The 12482-nt window shown below is 46.5% G+C and overlaps 1 pseudogene; it reads right to left on the bottom strand.

The window, feature by feature from the left end:
* Positions 1 to 2283: 2283 nt before the first annotated feature.
* On the bottom strand, positions 2284 to 5938 carry LOC112077536 (tripartite motif-containing protein 2-like; annotated as a pseudogene).
* Between the last annotated feature and the right edge of the window lie 6544 nt (positions 5939 to 12482).

Raw genomic sequence — 12482 nt, 5'->3', positions numbered from 1 at the left:
CTCGTCCTTTCCCACTTAACCCGCAGTCCTCATCCGTCTTCCCATAACCCGAGTCCTCATCCAGTTCTTCCCATTAACCAGAGTCCTCTCCAGTCCCTTCCTCATTAACCAGAGTCCTCGATCTTCCCATTAACCGAGTCTCATCAGTCCTTCCCATTTAACCCGAGTCCAGGTCCTCATCCTTCCCATTAACCGAGTCCTCAATACCAGTCTTCCAATAACCAGAGTCTTCATTCCAAGTCCTCTCCCATTAACCAGAGTCCTCATCCTTCCCATAACCGAGTCTTCCGGTCCTTCCCATTAACCAGAGTTCCTCATCCTTCCCATTAACAGAGTTCCGTCTTCCCATTAAACAGAGTCCTCATCCAAGTCCTTCCCATTAACCAGAGTCCTTCCTCTCTCATCCCTCTTCCAATTACCAGAGTCCTCATCCAGTCCTTCCCATTAACCAGATCCTCATCCAGTCCTTCCCATTTAACCAGAGTTCTCATCAGTCCTTCCCATTTTTACCAGAAGTTCCTCATCCAGTCTTCCCATTAACCAGAGTCCTCTCCAGTCTTCCCATTAACCAGAGTCCTCGGTCATCCCTTCCCATTAACCAGAGTCCTTCATCCGGTCCTTCCCATTAACCAGAGTCCTCATCCGGTCCTTCCATTAACCACCGAGTCCTACAGTCCTTCCATTAACCAGAGTCCTCGTCCAGTTCCTTCCATTAACCAGAGTCCTCATCGCGTCTTCCTTACCCAGAGTCCTCGTGTCCATTAACCAGAGTCCTCATCCAGTCCTTCCCATTACCACGCAGTCCTCATCCAGTCCTTCCCATTAACCAGAGTCCTCATCCAGTCCTTCCATTAACAGTTCCTCATCCTTCCCATTACCAGAGTCCTCATCCATGTCTTCCCATTAACCAGAGTCTCATCTCAGTCCTTCCCATTAGCCAGATTTCCTCATCCTTCCCATTAACCAGATGTTAGAGTATGAAATGATATTTATAGGGTTCTAAATGACCAAATTTCATGCAAACTTTTCCAGAAATCCCAGTGGACAGATTCCCTGGATTTCCTCCTCATTCAAGACTCTTACAACCAGGATGTCTGGAAAACCTGCATGAAATTTTGGGGGAAAAATTACTGGATTGTGAACTCTAGATATGGTTGTAAAAGATCATCGTTTGTTGGATGCTAACAGATTGATACAGTCAATAAATGACGAAGCATGCCTTCTAGAATACTATGGTATTGTTCTAGAATACACCGGTATGTGTTCTAGAATAAACGATTGTAGACACCGGATTGTTCTAGAATACCCGGTTGTTTAGATACACGGTATTGTTCTAGAATACACCGGTATTGTTCTAGAACATACACCGGTACATTTCTTCCGTTATTGAGTGAAGAATATCTTTATTTAAATCGGGTGAAACTGTCACACCGGTATTGTTCTAGAATACACCGGTATTGTTCTAGAATACACCGGTATTGTTCTAGAATACACCGGTATTGTTCTAGAATACACCGGTATTCCGTTATGAGTGATCTATTATCGTACTGACAAGCAACAGCACACATAATAATAAAACAACTCATTTACTAATCCTTGGCGAGTAATCAAACATTTACGGGCTCGATTCAATCCGTAGCGCTGAAGAGCCGCTACAGCACAATAGAAACTTAAAAGGCAATATTCCCGCTTTCACGGAGACTGCATTCACGGCTGTTTATGTTGGCTCAATCAGAAATTACAATCTCTTTCTAGCGCTGAACTTCAGCGATACGGATTGAATCGAGGTCTCGTATTTCCTCTTAATTTTTCTAGTGAGGAGGTTGAAAAACGTCACTGATGAAACTTGGTTTGCAAACAGTTATTGATCAGTATTAATAGTAAATATAATTTCACAAATATATATACTCTTCCATTTTATCTTGCGACTGTGTCCGTATCCCAAACAGCACCCTATGCCCTATGTAGTGCACTACCTTTGACCAGACCCTATACATCCCAAACAGCACGCTATTCCCTATGTAGTGCACTACTTTTGACCCAGGCCCCTAGGGAGCAATTTGGGACGCAGACAGTATTTTTTTCCCGGAAAAAATAGATGGTTGAATATATACCTCATCCAAGCGTAATGTCGCAAGCTGCCTGTTAGCTCAATCCATCAATCAATCAACCAATAATGAATTGATTGATTGATGGAATCATTGATATATATCTGTGGAGTATTAGAATAACCATAGCCACGTTCCTGAACATTCCTTATTGATTTAGCACACGACAATCCTCAATCGAACAATCTATATCATTATTTTGCAGAATCCAAAAGCAGTACACGAGTTTAAGAGCAGATAAACAGGTTGACGTTGGTTTCATATTGAGCCGTGTTTGGCGAGCCGAGAGTTAGGTCCCAGGTCTGTTTTGAAGTTGGCCAATAGACGCTCTCGCTGTGTACCTCTGGCCAATAGTAGTGCAGATGAGTGACATGTCTTCAGAGCAGAGAGAGGAGCTGATTTTATTGGCCATCATTTAAGTTCACTGTAGGTATCTGTAGACCTTGAAACTGCAGTTCTGTCCATTCATCTCTGCATTCCTCCAACCCTCCCTCCGTTCCTCCATCCCACTACTGTAGGTATCTGTAGACCTTGAAACAGTGGTTCCCAGAGTCGGCCACCACCACGTGTCCATCCGAGGTGAGAGCCAGACCCTGAGGTCCGTAGAGAGGGTCAGCTGATGTGTTGATATAGGACAGGAAGGAGCCACTACCGTCAAACACCTGGAGAGAGTGGGGAAGATACTTACGTAAATTAGATATATCTGTATTTCATTTACAATACATTTTCAAACATTTCTAAAAACACGTTTTCACTTTGTCATTATGGGGTGTTGTGTGTAGATCACAGGAGGTTGGTGGCACTTTAACTGGGAGGGCGGGCTTGTGGTAACGGCTGTACTGGAATCAGAAGAATGGTATCAAATACATCAAACACATGGTTTCCATGCCGTTCCATTGACTCCGGTCCAGCCTTTATTATGAGCCGCCGTCCCCTCAACAGCCTCCACAAGTTTAGATGGATGAGAAAAAATATATATTTTAAAATCAGATTGTAACACAACAAAATGGGGAAAAAGTCAAGGGGGTGTGACTACTTTATGAAAGCAGTGTGTACATATATTATATATTATATATGTACCTGTATGCCGCTGTTGCCCCAGTTGACTATGATGATGTCCATATACTCTATATGATATATAATTTATGATTTATATATATATATAACTGTACCTGTATGCGGCTGTTGCCCCAGTCGGCTACAATGATGTTCCCGTTCACATCAACGGCCACGCCTGTAGGAGCATTAAATTGACCGTTGCCCTCTCCGTTAGATCCAAACTTCAACAGCAGCTTCTTCCCTCTGGGGTGAACTACCTGGAACGGAGGGAGGGTGGGAGGGAGGGAGGAGGGAGGGAGGGAGGGACCTTTTCTATTGAACCTGGTCTTTTTCATTCTACTGGGTTAACGAAGGTCATGTTTGAGGCGTTGTTTAGAAGTGTCTGATGAACCTGAGAAGTTAGTTACCTTGACTGAGTGGTTGTGAAAGTCTGTCACTATGATCTCATTGTTGTTGTTGACGGCTGCAAAATGAGGACCTGGTCGAAAGAGAGGAGGAGAAAGGAGGAGGAGAGGAGAGAGGAGGTGGAGAGAGGAGAGGAGAGGAGGTGGAGAGAAGAGAGATGGAAGTACCGTGAAGACTTCATCATCATCATCATCATCATCACCACTATTATCATCATCAGCATCATCTTCATCATCCACATCAACACACCTGCGAACTGTTTGTCTCCGTTGCCGCGGCTACCGAACTTAGTAACGAGCTTGCCGGTTGGCTGGAAGATGAAGACGGTGCAAGCCTTGTTGTCCACAACGATCACGTGACCGTTCTGATCCACGGACACGCCCTTCGGTCCCATCAGCCTACCAGAGCCCAGCTTGGCCTGACAGACAGAGAACACAACCAATCAGAGTACAGCTTGGCCTGACAGACATAGAACACAACCAATCAGAGGACAGCTTGGCCTGACAGATCAGAAAATAGAATAGTCCCCTGTACGTCCCCTGTACGTCCCCAGTATTTCCCATGTACGTCCCCTGTACGTCCCCTGTACGTCCCCTGTACATCCCCTGTACGTTCCCTGTACCTCCCCTATATTTCCATTGTACGTCCCCTGTATGTCCCCTGTATGTCCCCTGTGTGTCCCCTGTTTGTCCCCTGTGTGTCCCCTGTTTGTCCCCTGTATGTCCCCTGTATGTCCCCTGTTTGTCCCCTGTATGTCTCCTGTATGTCCCCTGTACGTCCCCTGTACGTCCCCTGTACGTCCCCTGTACGTCTCCTGTATGTCTCCTGTACGTTCCCTGTATGTCCCCTGTACGTCTCCTGTATTTCTCCTGTATGTCCCCTGTATGTCCCCTGTATGCTCACCTTGTATTTGCCCTCGCTGGAGAAGATGCTGACCCACTTGTTGTCGTAGTCGGCGATGATGATGTCACCGTTGGGGTGAACGGCCACACCGTTGGTCGTTGGAGTTTGCCCCTGGCGACGGCCCCTCACCCGAAACGACTCTTAAACTCGCCGTCATTAGAGAAGATCTGTCCGGTGGGACACACACACACACAGCACACACACACACCACCCACTCACACACACACACACACGCACACGCACACGCACACGCACACCACCGGCACACGCACACGCACACAACACACCACACACCACAACACTCAAACGATCAAAATTCTGCCAGTGTGTGTGTGTGTGTGTGTGTGTGTGTGTGGTGTGTGTGTGTGTGTGTGTGTGTGCTGTGTGTGTGTGTGCGTGTGCGTGTGAGTGTGAGTGTGAGTGTGTGTGTGTGTGTGTGTGTGTGTGTGGAGTGTGAGTGTGATGTGTGTGTGGTGTGTGTAGTTACCTGGACACACTGGTTATTGCTGTCTGCTATTAGAATCCTGCCACTGGAGGACGTTGACACACCCTGTAGGTTAGTAAATTCTCCTTTATTCTTCCCCTTAGTACTGAAGCACAGACACACCTTATTAATGGACAAACTAGAGGCAGAGAGAGAACGCTAAGGAGAGAGGTGGGAGAAAGAAAGGGAGAGAGGAGGGAGAAAGAAGGGAGAGGGAGTGAGAAAGAAGGGAGAGAGGAGGAGAGGGAGGGAGAAAGAAGGGAGAAAAAGGGAGAGAGGAGGGAGAAAGAAGGGAGAGAGGAGGAAAGAGGGAGAGAGGTGGGTGATAGAGAGAGGAGGAGAAGAAGGGAGAGAGGAGGGAAGAAGGGAGAGAGGAGGGAGAATGAAGGGAGAGAGGAGGGGATAGAGACAGAGAGAAAATACGTTTAAAAAAATGTAGATCTCTCTGTCTCTCACCGATCCTGAAAGATAAGGTCATCTTCGATGGGGTTCTCTTTGCGTCTGGGTGTCCCAGGGCACTGCCTGTCCTCCTGGACCCTTCTTCTTTCCCAGACCCCGGGGACTTTCCTCTCCTCTTAGCCCCCTCAGAGGAGCTGTAGACGGGGTGGCGGTGGCCGTCAGAGAGGTGGCTGTGGTGGTGGGGGAGACTCCTGGAGAGACATTTAAACATGAACGGTAGAGCAGTCACTGTTAGTTGCAAAATTCTGGTAACTTTCGTTAAACTCCCAGGTTTCCAGAAATAGTTGAAAGATCTGGGAGTCCTCCTAAAAAAAAAGACAATCTCTCTCTCTCTCTCTCTCTTTACCTCAGGTCCGGGGACCTGGTAACTCTGAGACTGAAGGGACTTCCTTTGATGTGCGGTCATAGAGCCGGAGAGCAATGAGAACTCTCCTTCCTTGTTTCAGTGTAAACAAAATCATATGTCCGTCTTGTGGTCGAGTATATCTCCCCGTCCGCACCTACCATTGGGAGTACACATCACCCTGGAAGGAGATATAACACCTCTATGTATCCATGTAGGGCAATTTGTTTAGCGTAACGTAGCATACCTTATCATAGCATAGCTACATTAGCTTAGCATAGCGTAGTATACATTAGCTTAGTTTGCATAGCATAATTAGCTTAGTTTAGCATAGCATAGCATACATTAGCTTAGTTTAGCATAGCATCAACTTTAGCTTAGTTTAGCATAGCGTTGCATACAGTAGCTTAGATTCTTTTATCATAGTTTAGCTTACCGTGTTGGTGTGGTGTTGTGTGTGGTGTGTGTGGTGTGTGTGGTGTGTGTGTGTTGTGTGTGTGTGTGTGTGTGGTGTGTGTGTGTGTGTGTGTGTGTGTGTGGTGGTCCCCCACCTCAGCAGACAGGATGGCGTTGGCTGCGTCCTGCAGTAGTCCCAACGCCTTTGCTCTGGTCGTTTGGTTACGCAGGCTGGGAGACCCACGATGCACGACTGCTCCAACCCCACACCCACATCACTCTAGAACTACGCCACCGCTGGGTACGACAATATTCATGACATTTAGTGGATACCTTTAATTGCATTCATTTAATTTGTATATTTTTTTTATTTGTTTATTCATATTTTTATCTCTGATACCAAGCCCATCTGATATAGACTGACCTGGTAGTGAAGATAGTCCCAGCTCATATAGAAGTATTTCACTGTAGGCTACTAAAAATGTGGAAAAAGTCAAGGGGTCTGAATACTTTCCCAATGCACTGTATGTACCAGCAGAAATGCCCTAGGTTATGGATCGACTCTCAGTCCCTCTGCCTCATCACTAAGTCCAGTTGATCATTTCCTCCGCCTGGAATTGAGTAGCCTGCAAGAAATCTACATGTTAAAAATTATAGCACTGTGACCACATTAGCCTGTCTGACGTGACCATGGGGAACAGCTGTGACCAAATTAGCAGCTGTCTGACGGACCCACGGGACAGCTGTGACCACATTAGCCTGCTGTTCACTAGTGACATGGGGGACAGCTGTGACTACATTGGCCTGTCTCGAGTGACCCGACACGGGGACAGGCTGTTGACCACATAGCCTGTCTACGTGACCCGGGAGCTGTGACACTGTCCTTCTACGTGACCCACGGGGAGCGCTGTGACTACTTGGCCTGTCCACGTGACCGTGCAACCCGGGGACAGCTGTGACACATTACCTGTCTCCGTGACCTCAACGGAGCACCGTGACACATAGCACGGTGGTCACGTGACCACGGACGCTGTGACCACACTAGCCTGTCTCACGTGACCCACGGGGACAGCTGTGACCAACTTAGCCTGTCTGACGTGACCCACGGGGACGGCTGTGACCACACTAGCTGTCTACGTGACCACGGAGTGTGACACACTAGCCTGTCTGACGTGACCACGGGCGGCTGTGACCACACTAGCTTCTCACGTGACAGGACAGCTGTGACACATTAGCCTGTCTGACGTGACCATCGGGACGGCTGTGACCACCTAGCCTGTCTCACTGACCACGGACAGCTGTGACCACATTAGCCTGGATGGTTGTTAATGCAATATGGGTAAGAAATTGTTTGATTGGTTCTGTCAAATGTGTCTGTGGGTGTTTGACTGAGAAGCACAGACGAGAGCCACCAGTAAAAGCACCACCTCTTTACTATCAACGCCCCTTTACTATCAACGGCCCTTTACTATCAACGCCCCTTTACTATCAACCCCTTTACTATTCAACGCCCCTTTACTATCAACGCCCTTTACTATCAACGCCCTTTACTATAACGCCCCTTTACTATCAACGCCCCTTTACTATCAACGCCCTTTACTATCAACGCCCTTACTATCACAGCCCCTTTACTATCAACGCCCCTTTACTATCAACGCCCTTTACTATCAACGCCCCTTTACTATCAACGCCCCTTTACTATCAACGCCCCTTTACTATCAACGCCCCTTTACTATCAACGCCCCTTACTATCAATGCCCCTTTACTATCAATGCATCGTGCCGACAAACGTCAAAAGAGCCATTCCAGACTCTTGAAGTCAGGAGGATTTGAAGAGTTAGGTGTTAGTCAGACTAATTTCACATGTCATGGAATGGAACATGTACGCATTCCAAACCTGGCTGGCCAGCTCCCACTCTCCCCTAGGCCTCTCTCAGCCTGCAGGCTCGCGGCGCTGGCCCCCCCCTAGGGCCGCTCTGTCTGGGTACAGGTTCGCGATACCCCTGTGGCCCTGGAGCAGTGTGTCGCAGTGGCCCTGCAGAACCTAGGGGAGAGAGAGAGAGACAGAGAGAGAGAGGAGAGAGAATTTGCAAAACAAATTCAAATTGGCTATATCAAAACCCTTCAACATTATCCAACTGCAGGTATTTTCCCCGATATTTTGGAACCAGGGATTGATCACACCAATCTATAAAAAATGGAGACAAATTTGACCCCAAATTTAAGAGGATATGCGTTAACAGCAACTTGGGGGAAAATTCTCTGCAGTATTATAAATAGCAGACTACATCATTTCGTTGACGAACACAACGTCCTGAGCAGAAGCCAGATTGGATTTCAAAAAAATTATCGTACACAGACCACATTTACACCCTCCACACTCTAATTGATAAACAAGTTAACCAAAAAAAGGCAAAATCTACATCGTGTTTTTGAGATTTCAGAAAAGCATTTGATTCAATTTGGCACGAAGGTTTTTTTATAACTAAATTGAAGTGGTATTGGAGGGAAAAACATATGATTTATTAAATCAATGTACTTAAAAAACAAATGGTGCTGTTAAAATTGGCAACAAAGCAACAGACTTCTTCTCTCAGGCGGGGAGTGAAACAGGCTGCCCAATAAGTCCAACACTATTTAACATCTAACATTAATGAATTTGGCAAAAACATTAGAAGAATCGGCAGCCCTGGTATCACCCTACACAAACTACACTGAAATCAAGTGTCTGCTGTACGCAGCATGACCTGGTGCTGCTGCCTCCCCACTAAAAGAGGGTTTACAGCAACACTAGATCATCCCTTCCACAGGTTCTGTAAGACTTGGGCTCTGACCGTTAACTAAAAAAAACAAATATAATGATATTCCAAAAAGGGTCCGGAAATAAGGATGACAATATAAATTCTATTTGGGACACAGTTCTATTAGAACACACCCGGGGAGAGAAAAAACGTGGAGCGACATCGATGCTTGGACTAAATATCAGGCAGCATCACAGACGTAGGCCTTGGCACATGTGCTAGGTGTAATATGAGCTGAGAGACAAAGCAACGAAGAGCTTATGGAGTCTAACATGCCATCTAAAAGGATAAAATGACATCCCGTAAAATTGAAATATCCACATTAGAATCTGCTCAAACATTTTTCATCAGTTATAGTTGAAACCAATTGCTACTACTAGGTGGCATTTGAATGTATGGGTCCACTCTCTAATAACATGATTTACTAAATGGGACAAACAATCCAGAAATTTGAAAGTATCTGGCTGATGAGTTGTTGGCAAAGATCCTGTATTGAAGTACAAAGATAAAACCTCCAAATAACGAGCTGTAGGGGTCAGAATTGGCCAATACCAGCCCCTTCCGTCATCGAATAGAAAAGAGCCCATCAAATTTTACACATCCATCCTAAAACAAGCCTGACCCCTAAACATTCCCATCACCAACAGCTTCAATCATGTCAAGAGTATTGACACCAGAGAAGAGCTCCGTCTCCCCAGACCAGCTGTTCTGCAGAGCTAGTTCACCAACCCAAACCAACGCACCATACGAGCCTCGGGAACATGGCCCTTGAAATATCTGTCGCTTCCAATTCGACGGCTAAGAGGCTCAGGTCACGTAAACGGAAAAGAAAAATAGTTAACATCTATTGGAAGACACCACAATAAAACCTCCAAAGTAATAGCCTCATACCGATGTGCTTAGTTCCCTTTGGCTCTACACAGACAGGTACTTGTGATGGCGAGAACCTATCTTTGGAAAACCAAACTTTTGGTTGGAAAACTTGAAATAGAAACGAAACTGCGGAAACATTGAGCGTAGGTACAGACTCAGTGGGCACAGTCTGGCACTAGAGACCGGGTCCGTCACAGAACCCAAACCTGTGCTGTCCTCCGAGAGGACAGGCCGCTGTGCTCACGTCTCGCCTTCCAGGGAGAAGGGTATTAGGACACGAGTTTCATTTCATTACCTACAGGCTGTGAAACATCATCAGACTACGAGGAGGATATTCTCTTCCAATATTTAATTCAATACACACAGAATCGGTTAATACTGGACTAAAATGACTGAAGAAAAATCAATATTTATTGGGTGAAAGCCAAAATTGTTGCGACGTTTGGCATGCCAAATCATGTGTCACTTCCTGTCTCACAAGCCTGCAGGGAATCGAGCCAGTGAAAAATGCAAAGGTAATGTTGATAAATATTTCCCATTTAGCTTAGTTTGTTTTGTCTTTCGTAACCAGGTATTGTGTCTTCTCAGTCATGTTGAACTGGCTACTGGATGTTGCTCTTAAATGTATTTGTTGTTCTGATTATTAGTATGTTGTTGTAGCTGTTTCATTAATGGTAATCCCATGGTCCAACTACTACTATATTATTGCTGTTAGTCCACATTTATTTATATATAATATATACTATAGTTTTGTGTATATACAGTGGGGAGAACAAGTATTGATACAAGCTGCCCGATCTATTGGCCAGGTTTTCCTACTTACAAAGCATGGTAGAGGTCTGTAATATTTATCATAGGTACACTTCATCGTGAGACACACATCTAAAACAAATCCAGAAAAATCACATTGTATTGATTGTTCGGGTTAAAAGTTTAATGGGATAGTCTTTTGTGGCTCTGTCTGGTTTGTCGTGTCTCCATTTTAATTGCACCATCTGCACCATAAGTAGATTTGACGTACATCACGAAGAAGTCCAGAACTTAATATTTGGTTACCAGCAGACCTTGTCTTGCAATTCACATGAGATCGATACGTTTTCCTGTCAGTAATCTTTCGACCAGGTTCTTGTCAGCACACAGCGGAGCCAGGGATTTTTGTGGTTCCCCCACGTCAGTCAACATCAGTTCATGCACCTTGTCCAGGGAAATCCTCTGCAGGTTCTAGGGGGGTGGATCGCTGGCAAATTACGGACTTTCAAGCGCCCTCTGCAAGATCTTTCTATGGGTTCAGGGTCTGCCGAGACATGGCTGGAGGGCCACCTCGCACCGGACCTTGAGATGCGTTCTCCTCACGGCAGGCCACTCTTTAGCTTCTCCCGTGTGCTGTGTGTCTTGCGAGGTCTGGTACTGGAAGATCCACCGACGACCCATCTTCAATTGGCCTCCTTTGCAGGGGAGGTTAGAGAGGTGGTCTGTGCCAAGATTCGCGATACACCGTATGGACCCCCCACTCCATCTGGTCTCACCCCGTCAGATACGCTCGTGGGTGTCCTACGTACGTGGACCGCTAGTGTGCTCGCTCACCATCCGCTCGCATCCTTTCGCAGAATGAGGGTCATACGCTCAAAGAAAATATGACAGACTAATGTGTTTTCCACCCAATCTCGACGCTTCGTACTGCCCCGTTTGGGTGGGTGAATGGTCGGATGTTGAGACATTGGGGGCGCTATATGGTATACGTTTCCAACTCGCTTTCCCGTTCGGGTTCTCCTGCGCGAAAAAGACAACGTCGAGCCATGTGGTAGTATTAGACCCAATAACACAGCTCAGAACTTGGTCCTTCGTGCTTGAGGAATCAGCACACCAGCTCAGACAGGCTAGTGTGGGTCCACAGCTGGACCTCTCTCGTGTGCCTCACACTGTTGCACTGTCCACTCAGCTGCGAATCATTCCTGATGATGGACTCATAGCTGTGCGACAGCGCGTTCAGACTGCGACGGCCTGAGAAGACATCGCATCGCTCATGGTCACGCCACTGTTCTGTAGTCATCGGGCGGACCTGCGGGTTGGCCCAGCAGTGGAGGTACATATAATTGTTGGTTCAAGAGCAAGTCCTCATCGACGGCATATGCCGAGTGGGTCACGTCAGAAGGCTAGTAGTTGTATGGTCTAACTAGGTGCTGTCTTCTCCTTGAATGCCTGGTGGTCAGTGTTCCAAGCACATCGGCTCTTTACGATGGGTGTCCATACCAGTGTGACCGCAGGTCCTATGGCTCACCGTGTAGTTTCTGGCTTGATTAACCCTTCGACTACTTCCATCCATGATTCATTTGAATTGCCCTTGCACGCAGGGGATAAGATCCTTGACACTGCACAGATCCTGACCGCGATCGAAGGCGTGTAGGAGAACCTGTACAGTCTTCCGAACTGTGGATCTCTTTCACATGTGTTTCATAGGAGATCGAAGAAGGGACTTGAGGCGAACGTACGAACTAACCATTGAGACTCTTAGGCGGTATCATCAATCCTAAGCGTCTGACTTTACGCCTTAGTTGTCCTGGTAGCCCATACAACAGCCTACTAGTCGTTGGCAAATGTGTGGCACAATATTATAATCGGCTATCTCGGACTGCTCCTTCCTATGACCTTTT

This window comes from Salvelinus sp. IW2-2015, unplaced genomic scaffold, assembly GCF_002910315.2.
Source record: "Salvelinus sp. IW2-2015 unplaced genomic scaffold, ASM291031v2 Un_scaffold4665, whole genome shotgun sequence".
Lineage (NCBI taxonomy): Eukaryota > Metazoa > Chordata > Actinopteri > Salmoniformes > Salmonidae > Salvelinus > Salvelinus sp. IW2-2015.
This window is presented reverse-complemented; position numbering and strand designations above follow the sequence as displayed.